This window comes from Enhydra lutris, unplaced genomic scaffold (genome assembly GCF_002288905.1).
Source record: "Enhydra lutris kenyoni isolate GAN:26980312 unplaced genomic scaffold, ASM228890v2 scaffoldscaffold182, whole genome shotgun sequence".
NCBI lineage: Eukaryota > Metazoa > Chordata > Mammalia > Carnivora > Mustelidae > Enhydra > Enhydra lutris.
In genome coordinates, this window is record NW_019154266.1 from 17,650 (window position 1) to 44,083 (window position 26,434).

At 40.6% G+C, this 26,434-nt stretch overlaps 1 long non-coding RNA gene and 2 pseudogenes across 1 annotated transcript; 2 read left to right on the top strand and 1 right to left on the bottom strand.

The window, feature by feature from the left end:
- Positions 1-717: 717 nt before the first annotated feature.
- Positions 718-10,842, bottom strand: LOC111140136. The gene is made up of 4 exons (XR_002640127.1): positions 9,163-10,842; positions 7,988-8,556; positions 2,685-2,761; positions 718-1,961 (listed from the first exon to the last, which is right to left on the bottom strand). It is a non-coding gene; the product is annotated as an uncharacterized LOC111140136 (long non-coding RNA).
- Positions 10,843-12,650: 1,808 nt separating this feature from the next.
- On the top strand, positions 12,651-13,458 carry LOC111140137 (annotated as a pseudogene).
- Positions 13,459-13,698: 240 nt separating this feature from the next.
- Positions 13,699-14,782, top strand: LOC111140138 (annotated as a pseudogene).
- The last annotated feature ends 11,652 nt before the right edge of the window (positions 14,783-26,434 follow it).

Consider the following 26,434-nt stretch of genomic DNA (forward strand, 5'->3'; position numbering starts at 1 on the left):
TTTGCTGATCTCCACTTCAGATAGGTTTAAACTTTGGCAAATAGGACTGTACTATATCAAGTAAAGACATCCCCAAATAAAATAATGTGGGTTTCAAAAAAAGATTAACATATTCATTTGGGCTTTACTTTGAAAATGTCTAGGGTAGTCTACCTTCCATATGATTTCTCAATAGACCTCAAAACTGTACTGTGAGACACCAGGAGCAGCATAAACTCAAATAAACAGAGAAACAATTGAAGGGACTTTCACATTACAGAAGGAAGAGGATAAGTGGAAACCTTTATCTCCATACACTTTTTTTTTTTAAAGATTTTATTTATTTAACTGACAGAGATCACAAGTAGGCAGAGAGAGAGGAGGGGAAGCAGGCTCCCTGCTGAGCAGAGAGCCTGATGTGGGGCTCTATCCCAGGACCCTGGGATCATGACCTGAGCCGAAGGCAGAGGCTTTAACCCACTGAGCCACCCAGGCGCCCCTTATCTCCATATTCTTAAGGCAATGCATTGTTGCCTGACTGGCTGCATTAGAATTACAGAAATTTTTACATATGCCTAAGAATAACTTTCAGATTCTGATTTAGATATAGGGCCCAGGAGTCTTTTTTAAAAAAGATTCACTGAGAATAATAATACTGATTATTAAAATAAACAAACAAAAACAACAAACCTCTACAGATACATCCTAAAATATTTACAGATAAAATAATATTTGATAAGGTGTCTGGAATTTTTTCAAAATAGTTGGGGAGGTAGAGAGTGGCTTGGGGTATAGAGGATATAAATTTGTTCACAATTTGATCATTGTTTAAACTGGGTGATGTGTATATACAAGTTCAATTCACATCCTACTCTGAAACATGGAAAATGTTTCCAAATTTCCATGCAGTGTTTAAACAACTCTCAAGTGATTCTAATGTGTGAAACGATACCAGTTTGTTTTGATTATGATAACTGCAAAATAGTTCTTCACATCAGGTGCAGCTAACCGTCAAAGATGGTCCTTTGTTTCTCAAGTGTTTGGCCATACAAGGTTATTTATACTTTTATATAAATTTTCAAGTCAACTGGTCACTTTCTCCCAAAGATACAGGCTGAGGTCCAGTGGCGGAAAGTTGATGTTGAACAGTATTGAATCTTGTCACCCCGGAATATGGAACTTCTCTTCATTTTCTAAGGCTTCATTTATTTCTCTGTGAAACAGATTGTGATTTTCAGTCAGATCTATCCCTCAGAATTTCAAGATTCACGCTATTACAAATGATACCACTTTTCACGTTTCAGTTAGCCATTGTGATCAAATAAATCACACCTGAGTTTTATATAGTGATGTTGGATCTTGATGCAAGCAAACACATTTCAGATTGGAGCTCCATCTGGCAGTGAACATATCTTTGGAGATTTAGGTATTTGTCAGGTGAGAAGGATCTGATTCCATTCCCTTGCACTTTTTTCAGCAGTCCAAGGAAAAGGAATAATCCAACCCAAATCCAGTCGTATGGCTGGGAAGATTGTACAGTTTGTGGACCAATGTATGTGAAATATTTTGTATGTCCATCAACAAACTTTCCTTGAGAGTAACCATTCAATTGGCAAGGCTGCCAATTTATCTTGCATTTAGCGATAACACCAGTTATAAAATATAGAGGATGATGTTCTCTCTTATTTAATTGAGTCCTCCATAATGTATTGCCATTATAATGTACTGCCAGAAACTCTGGAACAGTATGCAATGATACATCCATCAAATGCCATGAGTTTGTGCCCTAATCTGATTTCTCTCATTTCTGCTGTGGTCTAATATAAAATGACACCAGCAGCATGTAAACAAATAATAATGGCAGGCTGAGGGCTGTGTGTGACTGAGTTGTGTGACTCAGCTGCCTTAGGAGACAATTGCTCATACTCTAAATATGATGTAGGTGTCCACTCCCATCAATCCATAAGCATCAGGTCCTGTTTCTGCAAAAAAAAAAAGAGAATCTTTAGTCCTTTGTTTCAACTTCATTCCACCAAAGAAGAGTGAAGATCTTTGACTTAAGTAATGATCGGTGTGTGTAGCATATTTAAGTTAACTTTTAGTCACTGAACTAACTAATTAGCATCCTATCAGATAAAGCTTGCTCACCGGCAAAACTCACAAGGTCACATTCCCTGTGTCCCAGGTTAACAGGTCTCAAAGAAATCAAAGCATCCGTTGAGTGTTAGGTGTCTCACCTAAAGTTCACCCTTGATGGAGTAACATGTGGCTCACAAACAGATTTAAATGTGTTAGATTTAGGTTTATCTAATGGTTTTCTTTTTTAGATTATTTATTTATTTATTTATTTATTTGTCAGACAAAAATTACAAGTAGACAAAGAGGCAGGTGGCGGGGGGTGGGGTGGGTGGAAGCAGACGCCATGCTGAACAGAGAGCCAGATGCAGGGCTCAATCCCAGGACACTGGAATCATGACCCGAGCTGAAAGCAAAGGCTTTAACCCACTGAGCGACCCAGGCACCCCTATCTAATGGTTTTCTAAAGTCCAATTACCAGAACACTTTCAGGCCAGTTTTTGTTTCCCAGTGCTCTGCCTATTTGACAGGATCTTTGGGTAAATATAAACATGAATTTATACCAAGTTGTTTATAATCAACCAATCATTGTATACATGACATATAATTCTATACAGTCCTTCTTTTACCTGTTTACATTAGGTTGTTGAGATGATACGATCTTACTCTGCTCTTCCACTGACATCCTGAATTACAATTCTGCACTCTGTGAGAAAAAAAATAAAAAAGAAAGGTGCTCTACCTTTTTATTCATCAAAGTCATCATAGGATGTGTTTAAATCTGCATATTTGTGAGCATTAGTATTTTTTAAGGATTTTATTTATTTTAGGGAGAAAGAGTAGTGCGAGCTGGGAGAACAGAGGGGTATGGAGAGGGAGACAGAAGCTAAAGCAGACTGTGTGTTGAGCATGGAGCCCAACTCGGGTCTTGATGCCACTACCACCAGATCCTGACTGAGCTGGAACCAAGTCAGACGCTTCACTGACTGAGGCACCCAGGTGCCCCTTGGCATTTCTAAGACTAGAAAAGTCATTTTTGATTGAAGCCAATACTGGATAATCTGTGAAAGAACGACTACAGATCATGGACTAAATATTTAGTGTCCATTGAACACAAAATTGTGCTAGACATGTTTTCCTAAGATTGTGTAATGTGCACACCTGCAACATCAAGACCAAAACCTTCTCCAAGATCTAGGGGACACTGTCACAAACTCAATCCATACCCTTCTTTGGTCACTGGTCAAGTGATGTTTATATTGCATGATACTATGGGCAGAGCCACTTTCCAGTTATTATGTGCATTAAGGGCCTCCCGTTTCTGTCCAGGTGATGGAAGTCAGTAGTTTCCCTTGTTATTTGGCATCTAGAGCCATGATTAGGGTCAGGTTTGATTCCCCAGAAGTCATTAGGTGCTGTTAAATGCAGGAACTTTTCTCTCATTATGAGACACTTGTCCCCACACATGTACTATATTCCCTAAAATTTCACTTTCTGAGTAGATCCTTGACCTTTTTTAGTCATGGCCCACCCAGGTAGCATTCTTAAGAATATTATTAATATGAATGAAAGGGGAGAGATCACAACTCACACCAAGGAAATGGAAACAATCATCAGAAATTATGATCAGCAACTATATGCCAATAAGTTAAGCAACCTAGAAGAAATGGAAAATTACTCAGCCTTTGAAAAGGATGGGATTTTTGTCCTTTGGAGCATAAAAGGACCCAGACAGCATACACTAAAGGGAAATAGGTAAGATCTGAAGGCACAAACACTAGAGGATTTCACTCCTGCCTGGATTCTGAAAAGCAATACAAATGAATAAACAAACAAAAAGCAGAATCAGAATGTCAATATAGAAAAGAAACAGATGGTTCTCAGAAGGAAGGTGAGGGAGGCATGGAAGAAATAGGTGAAGGGGTGTAGGAGACACAGTCTTCCCATTGTGGGTTGCATAAGTCATGGGGATGAAAGGCACAGCATAGGAAATATGATCAATTGTATTGGAATAGTGTCTCTGGTGACAGATGGTAGCTACACTTGTGCTCATTATAATATAAGGTAAAAACTTGTCTAAGCAGTATAATTTTCACCTGACATTAACAAAATACCGTGTGTCGACTACGCTTCAAAAGAAATTAATGAGTCAGAAAGTATACATAGAATGTATGTATACATAGTATACAGGAATGGGTTTCTCTGAGAGTGACAGAATCCCAAAGGCAATCCAGCTGGAATTATCCTCACTCCACCAGTCTAGGGGTGAAAGGTAACTGGTCTCTTGGGGAGGCACCACTCTTCACTTCTGTGGTAATTTACTTCTAGTTCATTTCTTTGCAGATTTCTGTTTCAGCATCTGTTGCCACCTTTTTCCTGTGTGCCCTTTTGGTTGGTGTTCAGTCCCATGCCACATGCTCTTCTCTTCATGGTCCACACTGGGAAGCCCATCTGCTCCCATTTTTTGAGAGTACCTCTCTGTTCATATTCTCTCTCCCCTGAGCTCTAGACCCTGTGTATCTGCACTGGGATGAGACGGCTCCATCCGACAGCTCAGTCTTTCATCAAGTAATTTAGGGGAACTTCCTATGTGCTGGTGGGGAAGAGCTATGGAATGCCCCTGAAAACATTTTTTTTTAAAGTTTCAGGGGTACAATTTAGTGATGCATAAGTTGCATTTAATATCTAGTGCTCATTTCATCAAATGCCATCCATAATGCCCACCATCCAGTTACCCCATGTCCCACTACAGTAACCCTCAGTTTGTTCCCTAGTGTTGATTCTCTTACGGTTTGCCTCCCTCTCTATATGCATCTGGTTTTATTTTTTCTCCCCTACTCCTTTGTTCATTGGTTTTGTTTCTTATATTATGCTAATGATAGAAATCATTTGGCTTTTGGCTTTCTGTGACTGCCTTCTTTCCCTTAGCATTATACCCTCTAGTTCCATCCTCATCCTTACAAGTGACAAGATTTCAGTTTTTTGGTCACTGAGTAATGTTCCATTGTATCTATGTACCACATCTTCTTTATCCAGACTTTAAAATGTTCTGGTTTTGCATCCAGCTGTTTATAATATTTGTGATATCTTCCTGAAACAGACTCCCTCCCCTCCACTGTATCATCAGCTATACCACAGTAGATTCAACTCTCCATCCTCCTGCCTTCCAAACGGTGGTCATTTTTCTACTTGTAGCCGTGCAGCATTTATATGATCACAACTTTGATTGATTTCTTGAGGGTTCAGATTGAATTGGTAAGTATGTAGTTGTATTTGAGGGAAGAGAACAATTTAATTCTTCCCCCCAGAATTTTCTGATTGGATGCTGGACATGAAACTATGAACCTAGTGACTGGATGGATTTTGTCGTCCCCCTTCTATAAGAGCAGAATGCCTCTATGTTATTGGCAAGCAGATACTTACTGGTGACACAGCTTCATCCCTTCCAGGTTGTCGATTATGGTGGGAAGATGTACTAAACATAATGCCTGCCATTTTCTCCACTTATTATTTATGCTTTGATGGAGGAGCTGAGAGTAGCATTTTCTCTATGGCCATATTGTCTGACATACAACGTACAACTGTGACTTTTCATGGGGTCTAATGCTCCATGTTTTCATTAATATCCATGTCAGTGTTTTATTTAATGGTGCCTCTGTGTGATACATTTACCTTTGTAGTAGTTGAGTCTTTCAGCCTCATTATGACCATCAGTATAAATACAACCCAAATATTAATTTTTCTTCTTGAAGGACTGTTTAACCCATTTCCTTTAAAACATGGTTTCCAGGTGATGATATCAGTCAGGGGTGTCCCTGAGAAAGCCATCAGTAATTGGCCAGCTGACCTGCCTGGTGGTTGGTCACCAGAATGAGGCCAGCCTGAGAAATCCCTGGTGATTGGCCAGAGCATAGTGGTGACAACACATGAACACATCATGGTGACATCACAAGAGGAAGGCATTATGATGTCCCTGGGCGGTTATAAAAGCTTGGCAACAGCCCAGGCTGCAGTGAGGAAAGAGATGGCGGTTCACTCACAGCTCCTCTTGCTCTTCCTCAACTTCTCTGCCCTGTTGGCTGCCCCTGCCCATGACAAGCACCCTGTCCACTCCTCCTGCCATGGGCCTCTCTCCAATTCAATACACACCACCTTCATGTTGGCACCTACGTTTGTGCCCCGCTGTGGTCCGGAAAGTCCTCGAACCCATACACGGTGACTCCTAGACCCATTTCACACTAGGAGGCTGGCCCAGGTCCTCAGGGAGACATTCTCATTTGGTACGTGGGAGTGGGACACTGGCTACCAGAGTACCATGCATTCTCAGCCAGCTGGGCCACACACCTCTGAGGTCACAGGTTTCTTCATTACAGGAAAGCTGAGTCCATGTCCTGAGGGATCACTGGGCACACTACTACTCTGGAGCCCTCCAACCTCCCTCAGCACAGAGCACATGAATGCTCTGAACATCCAGCTGACCCAGATATGCACAATGTGTGGAATGTCTGGAGACACCAGGCAGAGGGGATTTTACGAAACAGGTACTGGGAAAAGGAATCACATCTCTGTATTCAGTGTTAGTCATCAGAACTCTGGCCCTCAGTTCATGGACTGCCTGAAACAGCTCAGCAGCGGACAAAATAATTCCCCAGAAACCTGGCTCACCCAGAGCCCACAGACCATCAATCCTCAAACAAAGCCTAACAAAGAGAAATCCAGACCTCAGAACAGAGTATCTGCCAGGAACCCAAAGACTGGGAGGCTTCTCATCCCATTTCACACTAGGCAGATGAGTCACATAGACACTGTGTGGACAAGGAGCCTCTATACCTCAAGTTGGCCAGCCCAATGTAGCACAAGACCTATAACCTCAGAGAATGGGCTTGCCACGTGCCAAGAAACCATGAGTCCTGCATCCCAGCTCTGTATCAGGAAAATGATTCAACTCAACAGAAGCATTACCATGGGCCTTTGTACCCAGTGTACAAAAACTCAGCTCTCCACTAGGCCAAGCAGGCACCTGAATAGCCCACTCACCATGTGCCCTTGGACCAGGAGACCAACAATTGAGATGTCTGCGAGGCCAAGCAGGCACTTGGAGAGCCAGGTCCCCATATTCCCTTGGACATGGAAAATAACCAATCTGCTCTCTATTATGCCAAGCAGGCACCTGGACAGTAGGTCCACCATGTGCTCGTGGACCTGGACACCAACAACTGAGCTGTCTGATGGGCAAAGCAGGCATGTTGACAGGGGGCTAACTATGTGTCCTTGGACCAGGAGACCAACAAAGGAGATGCCTTCAAGGCTAAGCAGGCACCTGGAGAGCCAGCTCCCCATGTTCCCTTGGATACGGAGACTAGCCAATCTGCTGTTACACCAAGCAGGCACCAGGATAGCAGGTCCACCATGTGCTCTTGGACCTGGACACCAACAAGTGAGCTGTCTGATGGACAAAGCAGGCATGTTGAGAGGGGGCTAACCATGTGCCCTTGTACCTGGAGACCAAAAATGCAGCTCTGTGATAAGCCAAGCAGGCAACTTCACAGCGGCATCACCATGGACCCATAGACCTGGAAACCACAGAATCAGGTCTCTACTAGGCCAAACTGGCACCTGGACAGCTTGGTCACCATGTGCCCGTTGATCTGGAGACCAACAAAGGAGCTCTGGGCTAAGCCAAGCAGATACCTAGACATGTGGCTTACCATGTACCCTAGGACCTTGAGACCAACAACTCAGCTCTTTGCCTGGCCAAGGGAGCACCTTGACAAAAGGCTCACCAAGCACCCTGGACATGGAGACCAAAAACTGAGCTGTCTGGTGGTTTAAGAAGGTACCGTCATAGTGGGCTAAACATATGCCCTTGGACCATGAGCCCAAGAAATGAGATCTGGGTTAGGACAGGCAGATACGTAGACAGGAGGCTCACCATGTGCCGTTGGACCCGGAGACCAGCAACTCAGCTCTCTGCTTGAGTGACCACCTTGGAAACAGGCTTCCCATGTGTCCTTGGACCTGGAGAACAACAGTGTTGCCTAATGGGCTAAGCAGGAAGGTTGACAGTATGCCAGGTGCCCTTGGACCTGGAGACCAACAAAGCAGCTCTGCACTAGGCCAAGAAGGCCCCTGGACAGTGAGTTCAGCATGTTTCCTGGGACACAGATCCTTCCTTCTCCCCAGCGTACAGGGCATTCAAACACAGGGCTTTCCAGCAGGCGTCACATTACAAGACCTCCAAACCTGCTCAACAATGCACTGATTTGTCCAATGAAGCCATGGAGACCTGGGAGCTTCTAAACCACAAGCCTTCCATCCCAGGAGAGCACAGGACTAAGATGCCACTGGGACACCATCTTGACCCAAAAATCTATGACTTCATCCTTTTCACCTCTGCAGAGAAGTGAGCATTTGAGTCTCTTCTCACTTTCAATGTCCTTCAGCCTGAGGTCCTTGTGGTCTGCTCTCTCTGCATTATTCATTTTGTGGGGAGGTCTCCTCCTGAGGAAAAAAAAAAAAAAAAACAGCATGCCCTGGGAGATGAAACAGGCCAGGGGCTTGAACACTTTGTTTTCGAATTCATGGCAGGAAATGAGCGGCAAAGGGAAGAAGTTGTGGAGAACCAGGCCTTGAATTATGTGGAGTCCTTGGCAGAAATACTCCAGGTAAAGGAGAAGTGTTACATCCTCAAGGGAGAAGTGGAGGCCTTAAAGCAAAAAGCCAAGCAATGCACTGAGAGGCAGGCTCAGCTCCATGAGATGGAGAGTTTTTTTCCTTCGAATGAAGGTCTTTCTAGATGTTTCTGCCTTACACGCAGTGCCCAAGGGTTAATGTTTGTGCAGCTACCCATTATGGCATTGAAGTAGAGTTGGGAAATAGCTGTTCATCTCCCCAACTGATGGTTAGTTATGAGTTTAAATATTAGGCAAATAAACCATTTAAGATTTAAAAAATTGAAAAAAAATAATTTATTAAGATCATGTGGTTTCAGATGGAAGGGTCCCCTACCCTGGCCCTTCCTGACCTTAGGATAGAACTCACTGCAGTAAGAATAGACATCTCCAACCCTTATCCAAACATCCTTGATCCCCCTAAGCCCGCACTTACTTTGAAAACAGCCACCGTGAGGGCAGCTCCAAGGTCGAAGCTAGGGTTCTCTGGCAGAGCCTCGTGGTCACATCCTTCTTCTCCTGGAACTGGTGCTTCCCAGCAGTACAATCAAATTCTGATCCATCATATGGGGCTCCTTAGCAGCGCACAGGTTCTTGTGGACTAAGTTACTCCCTAGTCCTCACTGGTCAGGTCAGGCTGGTCCTTACAGAGATGGCTGCTGCTGTATGCATTCCTCAGTTTCCCCTGACTTTTCTGAACTCAACTTGTCCCTGTTATTACCTCCATTGGCAACCACTTGCTCCACCATTGCCTTATCCTTCTTTGGGTTATTCTCATCCCCCAAGCCTGCTGCTGTTCTATCTTCCATCTACGCCCTCCATAGTCTGTTTTCAGTCTAGGTTCAGCTCAGGCTCCCGCAGGGGACACACAGAGAAGGGCCCGAGTCAGATCTCAGCTGCAGTCCCCAGAGCTACTTAATGGGCACCTCAGATCCTCATGCACTCACAGAAACTGAGCAGGAAGGGAATTGGGAGAATGTGAATACCAATCTTACCTTACACATGAGGAACCGAGGCCCAGAGATCTTAGGAGCCAGGGCAGGAAGTACAACGTGGCCTCAGTGAAAGCTCTGGCTTCTATGGACTGAGTTCAAGTAACAGAATGGCCCTGACTCTTCCCTTTAAAATCCTTAAAAACAACAACAAAACCCATCCAGATATTGCCAGCTGCTCTCATGTGCTCTGCAGCCCTCACTTCCTCCCCATATCTCCAAGCAGCTGGTTCCCCCTGTCCTTGCTGCAACCTCAGTTGTCTTGTGCCACTTGGAGGTCCCCTCCTTTAAGTCGTCTGCCCCCTTGTGGAGTCCATGGGAACTGCCAGGGCGAGAGGCCTAAGGCACAGGCCCTGAATCCCTGACTCCAGCTGGGAGGTCAGAAACCAGGCTCTAACTCACCACCTGCTGGGACTCCAGGATGTGTGGCACCTCACCAGGCAGTGTTTGCCTGGGGACCCCAGAATCCACTAATGGGAAACTGTCACCTTCTTTCTTTCTCTTTTTTTTTTTTAAGTGAAATTTACATACAAGTATTTCACCCATTATAAAAGTATCCTACAATGACAGAGTTGTTCAGCTAGGACCCTCGTTTGTTTTAGAGGCCTCCTTCACCTACGCACACCTCCTCCAGCCCCTCTGCAGACAGTTTTCGCTCCCTCCTCCAGCCCCAAACAACGCTGATCTTTCTGTCTCTATACATGGCTTCTTTCTGGAGATTGTACATAAATCAAATGAGACAGTATGTAGTCTTTGGTGACTGGCTTCTTTCACTTAGCATGCTTTTCAGGGTCCTCCATGCTGTAGCTTCAATCAGATTTCTCTCCTGTTGTTGCTGAGTAGAATTCCATGGTACAGATGGGCCACCTTTTGTTCATTCACCAGTCAGTGGCCCTTTGTGGTGCTCTCCAGTTTTTCCTGTTGCTTCAGATTGATGAATAGGCTTCAGGTTCGGCACACATCTTAGAGGCTATGGAGGTACTCACACAGAACATAGGTAGAGGGACACCATCATTGTGCCCTTCCTCCCCCTCACTATAGTTTGTCAGTATGTCCCAGAAAGAAGCTTATACACTAGTCTGGAGTACTAATTTTTGAAACTGTTGGTCAGAGCACAACTCCAAATCTCATGCTTTGGTAGCCAGCAGGCCTTAAGCTTGTGGTTCCACAAAACTGTGTGTGTGTGTGTGTGTGTGTGTGTGTGTGTGTGTGTATATATGTATGCATATATGTGTGTGTGTGTGTGTGTGTATTTTAAAAGCTGCTGTCTAAAGATCTGTCTTCCAATCTGCTGGGTTTAGGTGTTAGCTGAGATATTCCCCTCTGGGACACTGAAACATGCCCCTTGGGCACACCCTCAATGACTGGGAGCTATTAAAAATAAATTAGGCTGCTTGGAAAATCATAAAGGACCAAGAGACAACCAAGAACTAGGGAGAGGTTGAATGTCAAGGTTCATTTCCTATAAGACACATTCCTCCAAGACTGGGAGAGGTGACAGCTTCATTTAATACATAGAAACAAACACAAAGAGTCAAGCAAAATGAAGAAACAGGAATGTGTTCCAAATTAAAAAAAATAAAACTCCCCCCACCAAAAAAAAACCCTTAATGAAACAGAGATACACATAATTTGCCTGATGAAAAATTCAAAGTAATGATCATAAAGATTCTTTCTGAATTCGGAAGAATAGATTAAAAAAAAAGTTAGAAAATATAAGAAAGCACCAAATGGAAATCATAGAGCTGAAGAAAGCAATAATTGAACCAAAAAATACACTAAAGGGGTTCAAAAGCAGACTGGATGAAGCAGAATCATCAGTGAACTCAAAACAGGGCACTGGAGAGGGCACTGGAGATCACCCAATCAGAGTAGCAAAAAGAAGAATGGAAAACAAAAACAAAAACAAAAACAAAAACCAAAGCCACACAAAAAAACGAAGGTAGCCTAAGGGACTAAGGGGAAACATCAAACAGACTTAACATTCATACTATGTCCGTTACAGAAGATGGAGAAAGAAAGGGGTAGAAAATTTATCTGAGGAAATGAATGAAATGGCTGGAAATTTCCCTAACTCAGAGAAGGAAACAGACATCCTATTCCAGAAAGTTCCAATTAAGATGAACCCGGAGACTCACAGGAAGACAATTCCTAATTAAAATGTCAAAAGTTAAAGACAAGACGAGAATCTCAAAAGCAGCAATTAAAAACTAAAACAAGTATTAAAAAAAAAAAAGGCTACAGAAGATTTTCAGCAGAAGCTTTTCAGGCAGAAAGGAGTGGCACAATACATTCAAAGTGTTGAAAGGAAATAAACTTTCATCCAAAATACACCCAGCAAAATCATCATTCAGAATTGAAGGAAAAATAGAGAGTTTTCTGGACAAAGAAAACCTACGAGTTCATCTAAAACAGCATTACAAGAAATGTTAAAGGGACTTTTGTAGGCTGAAAATAAAAAGTGCAAATTCATAACAAGAAAACATAGGAAACCAAACTTGGAATTATCTCTATTAGTGGTTTTCAGATAGCTCAGCTGTGTCGGCAGAGACCAAGATCCAGATCACTAGGAACCTCCACCAGTGCAGCTTCCCTGTGAAATAGAGGGGAAAAACCCATACCCGAAACAGGGTAACTATATCGTAGGAGTGGGATTCCCTCTGTTTCCCCTGCACCAGGAACAGCTGAGCCATCACCAAAGTAGCCATAAGAATGAGGACCATTTCAATGTGCATGGCTTCGTGGCTATAGTGCTTGGTATGCATGCACGTGTGCTCAACCCTCCACTGCGCCTCTCGAGAGAGTTCTGACATATTAACCTCATCCATCTCCCATTCTCTAATAGTACCTTCTCCAACCTCCACTTCTACCACTGCCATCTTCACCAATAGTACAGACACCCCAAGGTTGGTTTATAAGTAAGTAGTTCTTGTTTATCTATAAAATAAGCCATGCCACTGGCATTGTTGGCTAAGTGGCTGTCATGTTTACCCTTTTTGGTCTCTGTTATTCAAGATCAAACCAGAAGATGGCATGGACTTTGTTATTTTTCTTGTCTTCTATGGCCTCTACTATGTTGTTCTTGAACAAGACTTTGTAGAAATGTGTGCAGACTACATGGCATCTACCATAGGGTTCTACAATGTCAGGCATGCTTACCAAACATCTCTCAGACAGTGTGTGCGCCATGTGTGGGCAGCAGATCTTTGTGGATGTCAGTGAAGAGGGCATCATCAAGAACATACACAGCGTATATAAGCTGTCTTGCAATCACATATTCCCTGAGTTCTGCATCCTTGGCTGGTGCACTGTAGGAAGGAAACAGATGTGTCCCTACTGAAAACAGAAGATGAACCTCAAGAGAATGCTCAGCAATCCCTGGGAGAGGCCTCACTCATGTAGAGGCAACTGCTAGACTGGCTTCGGTATTTGGCAGTCTGACATCATTGGCCTGGTGCAAGGCATCAACTATATCCTAGGCCTGGAATGGTCAAGAAGAAGAACACCCACCCACTATGGACCTCAGGGCACTCTCCTCCCTGTTTTCCAAGATGTCCTGGGTAGAAAAGACTCAAAGGGACACCTGGACAACTCAGGATCCCTCCAGCTGTGTCCAGGCTGGGGAGGGAGACGTGGGAGAGCCAGCCAGTGTGGCTGCAGCAGTGGGGGCATTTTAAAAGAAAACTATTTTGATAAATATTAAAAAAAAATGAAAGTATGAATCTCATTAGTAAAGGTAAACATTCAGTAAAAATGGCAGATTAATCACTTATAAAGCTATCATAAAACTTAAAAAACAAAAGTAGTAAAAATAAGTATAACTACAATAATTAGTTAAGGGATACACAAGATAAAAGTATGTAAAATGTGATGTCAAAACCATAAAACATGCGGTGAGGGGAGTAAAAATGAGTTCAGAATGTGTTCAAACTTATCAACTTAAAATACAGTTATAAATAAAGGTTGTTATACTAAACCTCATGGGAACCACCAAGGAAAAACCTATGGTAGATTCCCAAAAGATGGTGAGAAGGAGATTCTTTTCCAAGAAAAGAAATGGCAGATGATGTTGGTGTTATGGGAGGGCCCAGGAGCTCTGGAATGGGAGGCCATGGTGGCTTCCATGGAGGCTTTAGTAGCAGCATCTAGGTCAGGGCCAAGGCCACAGAGTTCAAAGAGGCAAGGCCAAGGAGTGGATCCCCATCACCATGCTGCGCCACCTGGTCACAGTCATGAAGATCAAGTCCCTGGAAGAGATCTATCTCTTCTCCCTGCCTATCAAGGAATCTGAAATCATTGACTACTTCCTAGGGACATCCCTCTTCAAGGATGAGGTTTTGGAGATTATGCCTATGCAAAAGCAGACGCATGCTCATCAGCAGGCCAGGTTCGAGGCATTTGCTGACATCAGTCTCTGAATGCTAAATACTCCAAGGAGGAAGCCACTGCCATCCGTGGGGCCATCAACCTAGCCAAGCTTTTTTTTTTTTTTTTTAAGAATTTTTATTTACTTATTTGACAGAGAGAGAGCACAAGCAGGCAGACTAGCAGGTAGAGGGAAAGGGAAAAGCAGGCTCCCTGCTAAGTGAGGAGCCAGATATGGGGCTCAATCCCAGAACCCTGGGAACATGACCTGAGCCAAAACCAGTCATTTAACCAACTGAGCCACCCAGGCATCCCGTGGTCAAGCTTTCCATCATCCCCATTTGGCAAGGCTACTGGAGGAACAAGTAACCCCCAAACTGTCCCATGCAAGGTGACTGGCCACTGTGGCTCTGTGCTGGTATGCCTCATCCCTGCTCCCAGAGGCACTGGTATTGTCTCAGCCAGTGCCCAAGAAGCTACTGATGATGGCCAGTATTGATGACTGCTAAGCCTCAGCAAGGGACTGCACTGCCATCCCAGGCAACTTCACCATGGCTACTTTTGATGCCATTTCCAATATCTATAGGTATCTCACCCCTGATCTCTGGAAAGAGACTGTGTTCACCAAGTGTCCCCATCAGGAATTCACTGACCATCTTGTGAAGACCCACAACAGGAATCTCCATGCAGAGGACCTAGGCTCCAGCTATAGCCACCACATAGATTTTATACAAGAAAAATTAAAGTGAATTAAGGCCTATTAAAAGAAAAGAGAAAAGGAAGAAGATTGTGAGAAAGGAATCTAAGCACACCACTAACAAAATGTTCAAAGCACAAAGGAAGCAACCAAGAGAAGAAAAAGAAAGGAATTACAAAACAGCCAGAAAACAATTAAGATGACAATAAGTACATAACCATAATTATCACTTTAAGTATAAATGGACTAAATTCTACAGTCAAAAGACAAGTGGCTAAGTGGGTTTAAAGAAAAAAAAAAGGCCTTTATATATTGCTTACAAAAGACTCATTCCAAAAAAAAAAAAAAAAAAAAGACTCATTCCAGATTTCAGATTTAAGGACACACCCTGACTGAAAGTGAAGGGATGAAAAAGATATCCTACATAAATGTAAACAAAAAGTAAGCTGGAATAATTATCCTTAGACAAAACAGACTTTAAAGCAAAGACTATAATTAAAAACAAACAAACCAGGCATTACATAACGAGGAAGGGATCAATCCACAAAGAGATGTAACATTTATATTTATGCACCCAAACTAGGAACACAGAAATATGTAAAGCAAACATTAACAGACCTAAAGAACAAAACACAACAATACAACAGAAAGGAATTTTCATATCCTACTTTCGTAACAGATAGATCAGACAGAACATCAATAAGGAAACAGACTTACACAACATGTTCTGTAGATGAATTGAACAGCATTCCATCCAAAAGCAGAATACATATTCTTTTCAAGTGCACATGGAACATTCTTCAGAATAGACCATATGTTAGTCCATAAAATAAGTACTACTAAATTTAAGAAGATTGAAGTCATATCAACCATAGTTTCCAAATATAATATGATGAAACTAAAACTCAATTACAAGAAAAAAACTGGAAAATTCACAAATATATGAAGATTAAACAACATGCTACTGAACAACCACAGGATCAATGAAATCAATGACAAATAAAAAGGAACCTTGAGACAAATGAAAATGGAAATACAATGTATCAAAATTTATGGGATACAGCAAAAGCAATTCAAAGAGAGTTCAGGAGATAAATGCTTACTTCAAGAAAGGAGAAAAATCTTAAATAAACATAACATTACACTAAAAAAAGAACAAGTGAAGTCCAAAGTTAGTAGAAAAAGGAAATAACAGAGTAGAAATAAATCAAAGAGACTAAAAAGATAATAAATAACATCAATGAAACTAAGAGTTGCCTCTGTGAAAAGATACATAAAACTGGCAAACTTTTACCAAGCATCACAAAAAAAAAAAGGAAAAAAAAGAGAGAGAGAGAGAACTGAAAATCAGAAATTACAACTAAATACAAAGAATCACAAAATACTATTATAAGCCACAAATTTTAAAAAATCTATAAGAAATGAATAAATTCCAATAAATATTGTCTTCTGAGACTGAATCATAAAGAAAAAAAATTTAACAGACGGATTACTAAAAAAGAGATTGAATCAGTAATCAAAAATTTCCCAATAAACAAAAAACTGCAAGACCACTTGCCTTCACCAGTAAATTCTACCAAACATTTAAAGAAAATTAATGGCAATCTTTCTCAAACTCTTTCAAAAATAAAAGTGATGGGTATACTTTTGAACTCATTTTATGCAATCAGCACTACCCTGATTCTAGCACCACACTAAGACACCATAATAAAGATAGTTATAGGTAAACAGCCATGATGAACACAGATGCAAAAATTCTCAATAAAATAATAGCAAACCAAATTCAACAACACATTAAAAGGCTCATACACGACACGATCAAGTGGGTATTATTCCAGGGATGCAAGGTAGTTCAACATCTGCAAATCAACCAATATGATACAGCACATAAACAAAATAAAACATAAAAATCATATGATCATCTCAAAAGATGTAGAAAATGCATGACAGAATTCAACATCCATTTATGATAAAAGCACTCAACAAAGCAGATATAGATAGAATGTACCTTAACATAATAAAGGCCATATATAACAAAACCCTGCTAATATCATACTCAATAATGAAAAGCTGCAGGCTTTTTGTCTCAGATCAGCAACAAGACAAGGATACCCCACTAACACCATTTTATTCAACATAGTATGGAAGTTGTACCAGAAAAATTAGGCATAGAAAAGAAACATTAGGCATCCAAATTAGAAAGGAGAAGTAAAACTGTTAATATTTGCAGATGACATGGTATTATATATAGAAAGCCCTAAAGACTTCACCAAAAAAACTACAGAATAAATAAATTCCATAAAGTTGCAGAACACAAAATTAATATACAGAAATTTGTATTTCTATACACTAACAACAAAGTGGTAAAAAGATAAATTAAGAAAACGATCGTATTTACAATTACATAACAAGAATAAAATACCAATAGGGGAGGAAGCAAGATGGCAGAGGACTAAAAGACTGAAATATCATCAGATCCCAAGAGTTCAGCTAGATAGTTACCAAACCATTCTAAACACCTACAAACTCAACAGGAGATAGAAGACAAGAATGCCAGGAATTCTAGGAACAGAAAATCAACCATTTTCTGGAAGGTAGGAGATGCAAAGTGAATCTGAAGTGATGGGAAGGTAGACCGCGGGGGGAGGGGCCAGCTCCTGGCAAGTGAGACAGCAGCGGAGCACAAAATTGGATCTTTTAGAAGTCTGCTCCACTGAGGGACGTCGCTCCAGAGGGAGACTTTGCGGGGACAGTGTGGCCTCAGGACCTGCGGGATCAGAGAAAGACCGGGGGTGCCTGAGTGTGGCAGAGCTCCCAGGTATCAGAGGAGGGAAGCCAGCTACAGAGATAGAGTCAAGGAGTGTGCCCTGAGCTCAGGATTACCTTAAACCGAGACCCAAGTCACAGTCGGGCTGCTGCTCTTCAAGTGGCGACTCCACAAGTGGCAGATCCAGAGACCCCCTCCTTCCTCCTCCAGGAGGACTGGCGCAGGAACATGTGGCAGGAATCTACTGGGTTTGGAGACTCCAAATGGAGCTGTACGTCAGAGACAGAAATGCTCAGTCACAGGCCAGGTGAGCACAGAGCACGGATGGAGTCGGGGAAACAGGAGGTATTGACTGCTTTTATCTGAGGGTGCACTGAGGACTGGGGGCCCGAGCTCTTGGCAACTCCAGGCCAAAGATTCGGAGGCCAACATTTTCATTCCTCTCCTCCAGAGCTCTACGTAAAGTGTTCAGGGAAAAAAAAACTACTGAGAGTGAACACGAGGAGATTACTTAGCCCGGGCCCTGGCAAGGGCAGTGCAATTCCACCTCAGACAAAGACATATGATACTCCCTACAACAGACCCCTGTCCCAGAAGATCAGCAAGAACATCCAGCCAAGACCAAGCTCCCTGATCAAGGAGAAGAGCAGAACGCCAGAGCTGAAGGAAAGCACTGCATAGAATCCATGGTTTTTTTCCCATAATCCTTTAGTCTTCCAAAGTCAATTTAAAAAATTTTTTTTCTTATTCTATTTTTTAAACTCTTCCTCTTTCTTCTTTTAACATTTTTGAACTAGTTTATCTTAAAAATACTTTTCTAAAAAGAATCCTTTTAAAACTTAATTGTTAGTCATATTTTATCCCTTCGTTGTATTTAAACTTATTTTTTGTATGGATATAGGATTTTTTCTTTAAAATTTTAGTAATACAATTTCTTCTAATAGATCAAAATATAACCTATATCTAGTACATGGCTTAATTCTAGTCTCTGGCCAGAACACATTCTCTCTCTCTTTCTTTTTTCCTATTCTTTTCCTTCTCCAACCAATTTAAAGGAATTGTCCTTTCTTGGAGTATTTTTTTGAATTTTCGTCTTTGCAGTCATATTCCATCCCTTCATCGTGTTTACCATAATTTTTGCATATATATGTAAGTTTATCTTTCTTTAAAATTTAGGGAGGTAATTTCTTCTAAGAGACCAGAATATATATACCCAAAATCAAATGGGTGGCTCTGTTCTATTCACCAGTCTAATATATCTATATATATTTCTTAGTTTTTTTTTTATTTTTTAGTTTTATTTCTTTCTTCCCCCTTTTTTCTCCCCCGTTTTGGTTGGCATACATTTTTGTTGGGTCTTTGCCACACTTTTAGTATTTTACTCCCTCGTTCATATATTCTTAACTGGATAAAACAAGGCGGGAAAAATTCACCACAAAAGAAAACAACAAGAGGCAGTAACAATGGCTAGGGACCTAATGAATACAGAAATTGGTAATATGTCAGAAGTAGAGCTCCAAATGATGATTCTCAAGGTGCTAGCTGGGCTTGAAAAAGGCATGGAAGATATTAGAGAAACCCTTTCTGGAGAAATAAAATCCCTTCCTGGAGAAATAAAGAACTAAAATCTAAACAAGCTGAAATAAAAAGAGCTATTAATGAGATGCAACAAAGAATGGAGGCTCTTACTGCTAAGATAAATGAGGCAGGATAGAATTCGTGATATAGAAGAGACCAAATGATGGAGAATAAAGAAGCTGAGAAAAGAGATAAAAAACTACAGGATTGGGAGAGGAAAATCTCAGAGATAAATTATACCATAAAATGAAACAATATTAGAATAATTGGGATCCGAAAAGAAGAAGAAACAGAGAGAGGAGCAGAAGGTATACTGGAGCAAATTATAGCAGAGAATTTCCATAACTGGGTAAGGAAACAAGCATCAAAATTCAGGAGGCACGGAGGACCCAACTCAAAATCAATAAAAATAGGTCAACAGCCCGTCATCAAATAGTAAAACTTAGAAGTGACAAAGAGAAAATCCTGAAAGCAGCTTGGGACAAGATGTCTGTAACATATAATGGTAGAAGTAATAGATTGGCAGCAGACTTATCCACAGAGACCTGGCAGGCCAGGAAGAACTGACATGATATGTTATGAGAACTAAATGAGAAAAATATGCAGCCAAGAATACTACATCCACCTAGGCGGTCATTGAAAACAGATGGAGAGATAAAGCTTCCAGGACAAACAAAAACTAAACTAATTTGCAAACACCAAACCAGCCCCATAGGAAACATTCAACTCTAAGCAAAGAAGGGGCCTAAAAGTAACATAGACCAGAAAGGAACAGAGGCAATGTACAGTAACAGTCACCTTACAAGCAATACAATAGCACTAAATTCATACCTTGCAATAGTTACCCTGAATGGAAATGGGCTAAATGCCCCAATCAAAAGAAACAGGGTATCACGATGGATAAAAAAAACAAGACCCATCAATATGCTGTCTATAAGAAATTCATTTTAGAACCAAAGACACCTCAGGATTTAAAGTGAGGGGGTGGTAAACAATGTACCATGCTAATAGACATCAAAAGAAAGCTGGGGTGGCTATCCTTACAACAGATAAATTAGATTTTAAGCCAAAGAGTATAATAAGAGACGAGGAAAGAAACTATATCGTACTTAAAGGGTCTGTCTAACAAGAAGATCTACCAATTTTAAATATCTATGTCCCTAACGTGGGAGTAGCCAATTATATAAACCAATTAATAACAAAATTAAAGAAACACATCAACAATGATAAAATAATAGTAGGGGACTTTAAGACGCCACCCCCTTACTGAAATGGACAGATCATCTAAGCAAAGATTAACAAGGAAATAAAGGCTTTAAATGACACACTGGACCAGATGGACATCACAGATATATTTAGAACATTCCATCCTAAAGCAACAGAATACACATTCTTCTCCAGTGCACTTAAACATTCTCCAGAATAGATCACATCCTGGGTCACAAATCAGGTCTCAACTGGTACCAAAAGATTGGGAACATTCCCTGCATATTTTCAGACCACAAAGGTCTGAAGCAAGAACTCAATCACAAGAGGAAAGTTGGGAAGAACTCAAATCCATGGAGGCTAAAGAGCATCCTACTAAAGAATGAATGGGTCAACCAGGAAATTAAAGAAGAATTTTAAAAATTCATGAAAACAAATCAAAATGAAAACACAAATGTTCAAAATCTTTGGGACACCATAAAGGTGGTTCTATGAGGAAAGTATATAGTAATATAAGCCTTTCTCAAGAAACAAGGGCTCAAGTACACAACCTAACCCTACAACTAAACGAGCTAGAGAAAGAACAGCAAAGAAAGCCTTAAACCCAGCAGGAGAAGAGAAATAATAAAGATGAGAGCAGAAATCAGTGAAATAGAAACCAAAAGAACTGGAGAACAAATCAATGAAACTAGGAGCTGGTTCTCTGAAAGAATTAATAAGATGGATAAACCCCTGGCCAGACTTATCAAAAAGGAAAGAGAAAGGACCCAAATTAATAAAATCATGAGTGAAAGAGGAGAGATCACAACCAACACCAAAGAAATACAAACAATTATAAGAACACAGTATGAGCAACTATATGCCAGCAAATTTAAAATCTGGAAGAAATGGATGCATTCCTAGAGACAAATAAACTACCAAAACTGAACCAGGAAGAAATAGAAAACCTGAACAGACCCATAACCAGTAAGGAGATTGAAGCACTCATCAAAAATGTCTCCCAACAAATAAGAGCCCAGGGCCAGGTGGCTTCCCAGGGGGATTCTACCAAACATTTAAAGAAGAATTAAACCTATTCTCCTGAAACTATTCCAAAAATAGAAATGGAAGGAAAACTTCACAACTCATCTGATGAGACCAGCATTACTTTGATCCCAAAAGCCAGACAAAAAGGAGAATTACAGAACAAAATCCTTGATGAACATGGATGCAAAAATTCTCTGCAAAATACTAGCCATTGGATCCAACAGTACATTAACAGGATTATTCACCACGACCAAGTGGGATTTATTCCACGGCTGCAAGGTTGGTTTAAGATCCGCAAATCAATCAGTGTGATGCAATACATTAACAAAAGAGAGAACAAGAACCATATGATACTCTCAATAGATGCTAAAAAAAAGCATTTGACAAAGTACAGCATCCTTTCTTGATCAAAACTCTTCACAGTGTAGGCATAGAGGGTACACAGCTCAATATCATCAAAGGCATCTACGAAAAACCCACAGCAAGTATCATTCTCAACAGGGAAAAACTGAGAGATTTTCTGCTAAGGTCAGGAACAGGGTAGGGATGTTCACTATCTCCACTGCTACTCAACATAGTACTAGAAGTCCTAGCCTTGGTAATCAGACAACAAAAAGAAATAAAAGGCATCCGAATCGGCAAAGAACAAGTCAGACTCTCACTCACTGTAGATGATATGATTCTTTATGTGGAAAACCCAGAAGAATCCACTCCAAAACTGCCAGAACTCATACAGGAATCCAGTGAAGTGTCAAGAAATAAAATCAATGCACAGAAATCAGTTGCATTTCTATACACCAACAGCAAGACAGAAGAAAGAGAAATTAAGGATTTTATCCCATTTACAATTGCACCCAAAACCATAAGATACCTAGGAATAAACCTAACCAAAGACGCAAAGAATCTGTACTCAGAGAACTATAACGTACTCATGAAAGAAATTGAGGAAGATGCAAAAGAATGGAAAAAACGTTCCATGCCCTTGGACCAGAAGAACAAATATTGTGAAAATGTCCAGGCTACCTAAAGCAATCTACACACATTTAACGTAATCCCTATCAAAATAACCATCAACTCTTTTCAAAGAAATGGAACAAATAGTCCTAAATTTTATATGGAACCAAAAAAGACCCCGAATAGCCAGAGGAATGTTGAAAAAGAAAACCAAAGCTGGCTGCATCACAATTCCAGGCTTCAAGCTCTATTACAAAGCTGTAATCATCAAGATAGTAGGTACTGGCCCAAAAACAGACACACAGATCAATGGAACAGAATAGAGAGCCCAAAAATGGACCCTCAACTCTATGGTCAACTCATCTTTGACAAAGCAGGAAAGAATGTCTAATGGTAAATGACAGTCTCTTTAACAAATGGTGTTGGGAAAACTGGACAGCCACATGCAGAAGAATGAAATTGGACCACTTCCTTACACCACACACAAAAGCAGACTTAAAATGGATAAAAGACCTCAATGTGAGACAGGAATCCATCAATCCTTGAGCAGAACACAGGCAGCAACCTCCTCGACCTCAGCCACAACTTCTTCCTGGAAACTTCGCTGAAGGCAAGGGAAGCAAGGGCAAAAATGAACTACTGGGACTTCATCAAGTTCAAAAGCTTTTGCACAGCAAAACAAACAATAAAACCAAGACAACTGACAGAATGGGAGAAGATATTCACACATGACATATCAGATAAAGGGCTAGTATCTAAAATCTATCAAGAACTTATCAAACTCAACACACAAGGATCAAATAATCCAAACAAGAAATGGATGGAAGATGTGAAGAGACAGTTCGGCAAAGAAGACATTCAGATGGCCAACAGACACAGGAAAAAGTGCTCAACATCACTCGGCATCAGGGAAATACAAATAAAAACCACAGTGAGATACCACCTCACACCAGTCAGAATTGCTAAAATTAACAAGTCAGAAAACCACAGATGTTGGTGAGGATGTGGAGAAAGGGGAATCGTCCTACACTGTTGGTGTGAATGCAAGCTGGTGCAGCCACTCTGGAAAATATATGGAGATTCCTCAAAAAGTTGAAAATAGAGCTCCCTATGACCCAGCAATCACACTACTGGGTATTTACCCTAAAGATACAAATGCAGGGATCCGAAGGGCACGTGCAACCTGAATGTTTACAGCAGCAATGTCCATAACAGTCAAACCATGGAAAGATCCTAGATGTCCATCAACAGATGAATGGATAAAGATGTGGTATGTACGTGTACACACACACACACACACACACACACACACACACACACAGGAATACTAGGCAGCCATCAAAAGAAATGAAATCTTGCCATTTGCAATGGCATGGATGGAACTAGAGGGTATTATGCTAAGCAAAATAAGTCAATGAGAGAAAGACAATTATCATATGATCTCTCTGATATGAGGAATTTGAGAGGCAAGGTGGGGGACTGTGGGGAGTAGGGAGGGAAAAAATGAAACAAGATGGGATTGGGAGGGAGACAAACCATAAGAGACTCTTAATCTCTCAAAACCAACTGAGGGTTGCCATGGGGGTAAGGGGGTAGGGATATGGTGGCTGCGTTATGGACATTGGGGAGGGTATGTGCTACGGTGAGTGCTGTGAAATGTGTAAGTCTGATGATTCACAGTCCTGTACCCCTGGGGCAAATAATACATTATATGTTAATTAAAAAAAAGATTATGGAATTACAAAAGATACGTATCAGTTTATTACATAGTGTTTTATGAATTTATGAATTGGGGAAATCTTATTTTCATTTTTATTTTTCATAAAAAGAACCCCCTAAATATTAGTGAAATAACTGTATAGCTCTTATTCACAGAAAGTTTTCCCAGTCTGAATAATTTTTAGCAGGCTTTCACACAGCTCTTTTTGCCATCAGACATAGCAATTACTACCATCAATTAAGCAACTACTAAGTGCAAGCCTTTGAAATAGACATTTTATTACCTTTTTTTTTTTTTTTTTGGTTTACAATAACCCAATGAGGTACACGTTCTTTTATGCATTTCCCAGATGGAGAAATGGAGGCTTATTGTGTTTACCTTCTTTCCCAAGATTACACAGTCAGGACCCCAAGGAGCCAAAAGAGATCTCTTAAGGTCTCAAGCATGGACTTCCCTGCCTACCCACTAAGTGTGGCAGCAAAGCCAGCAGTCTCCCTAGTATTTCTTCCTTACTAACAGAAACCCAATTTTATTTAAGCAGCAATATAGATATTTAAAAATCTTTAATTTCACTGAAGTCCCTTTTATAGAGTGACCCTATATAACAGGTTCTGGCCAAAGGCAGAGGTCCTGGGGAGGGAATCCCTTCCCAGAAGAAAAGTAAACTTGGAGAAATCCTCACAACCTACAGCCCTCCTGAGAACTAGGCCCAGAGAACTCAGCTTCCACCTCATGACCACAAGAATAAACTCCACACTAAGACTGCAGAACTCAAAACAGGTCTGATTCCCCAAACTTCTTGTTGCAGGAGATAAATTCAACCCTATTTCCTCCAACACTCTAAAAGTTTCCTACTATCTACATCTGAAAGCTTTCCCTAACTGATTCACCAAGTAAGAATTTCACTGCCTAAAATATGATAATCCTTTTATCACAGTTCAGAACCATATTTCCCAAATTAGAATTTTTTAAAATCCTGGGAGCCTAAGCTAACCTACTGAGCTCTGCTGATAAGAATAAACCAGGAAGGATACGTAAAAAATTTTATTATCTATGGGAGGCAAGGAAAAAATGGGGTAGATGGTGACAAAGATGAGAGATTTCTCAAAAATTACCTTTTTACATTTTGATGTTTTTAAACCATAAATATACAGTCTATCTAAACTATGGAAATAAATCAAAGAAGGATATATTATCCTTATGCCTTTTCTGTCAAGAAACCAACAAAATATTACCTTTCTTGGGTCTAGGGGATAATTTGAGGTTCTTTTCTGTAATGATCTTTTTTTCAGCTGTTAATGACTGTAGGAAGATGACAATAATATAATAATAATAATGATAATGTAGTAATTTATGCGACAAGGGATAAAACCAAAAATATTTTTTTAAATACTCCAAGCCTTAAACAATACCCTCCTTAAAATATGCCTCTTTTATTGATATTAACCAATAAGTATTCCCAAAGCACATATTCCTCATACATAAATATATTTTTATATTTTATCAGAATCTAAACAGAGAACTAACCATTAAGAGTTTATAATAGTATTCCATTTTGTACATATCTGTAAGTATTTCAAAATCAGCATATGTACAAAAATTAACTAGAATATCTTGTTGGCAACAGATCCTGAGTATACAAGCATTTCATAAATATACTTCTCATCAAGAGTAGGATGCCCAAAGATTTCATTAGAAAGAAATGCAAAGGCTGGGCCTGGCATGAAGATGTGATTACTAACTTGCCAAAATTACTAAAGGAATTCAAAACTGTAAGAGGACACCTGGGTGGGTGAGCGGGTTATGTGTCTGCCTTTTCGGCTCAGGTCATGATCCTAAGGTCCTGGGATCCAGTCCCATACTGGGCTCTTTGCTCATCAGGGACCCTGCTTCTCCCTCTGCCTGTCACTCCCCCTGATTGTGTGAGCTCTCTCTCTCTCTCTCTCTCTGATTTAACAAAAACAAAAACAAAAACAAGAAGACTGGACCAATTACTGGTGTTCTGAAATAAGGAAGGGAATTCCCAAAGAAATATAATTAAAGTGGCTTAAATACTCAGGAATCTAAGTATCCATTGGCATTCAAGGAAAACCATTTTTAATTACTTTACCAGAGTCCCAGAAGTGTCCTGAAATCCTTCTCCACATCTGCGCCATGCTTCAGAGAGGGAAGCAGCTGCACCCGCTGTCCTGAGACCTGCTCTCTGGAACTTTAGTGGACTCCCTCTTGGAAAGGATGGGTATTCTATATCCCAATTTCTTTTTCTCTNCCCTCTTGGAAAGGATGGGTATTCTATATCCCAATTTCTTTTTCTCTGTGGAGATGGTTTTTAAAGAAAAAAACAAAACAAAACAAAAAATCAAACCAACTTCATTAAAAATACATTAGTAATTAACACTATGG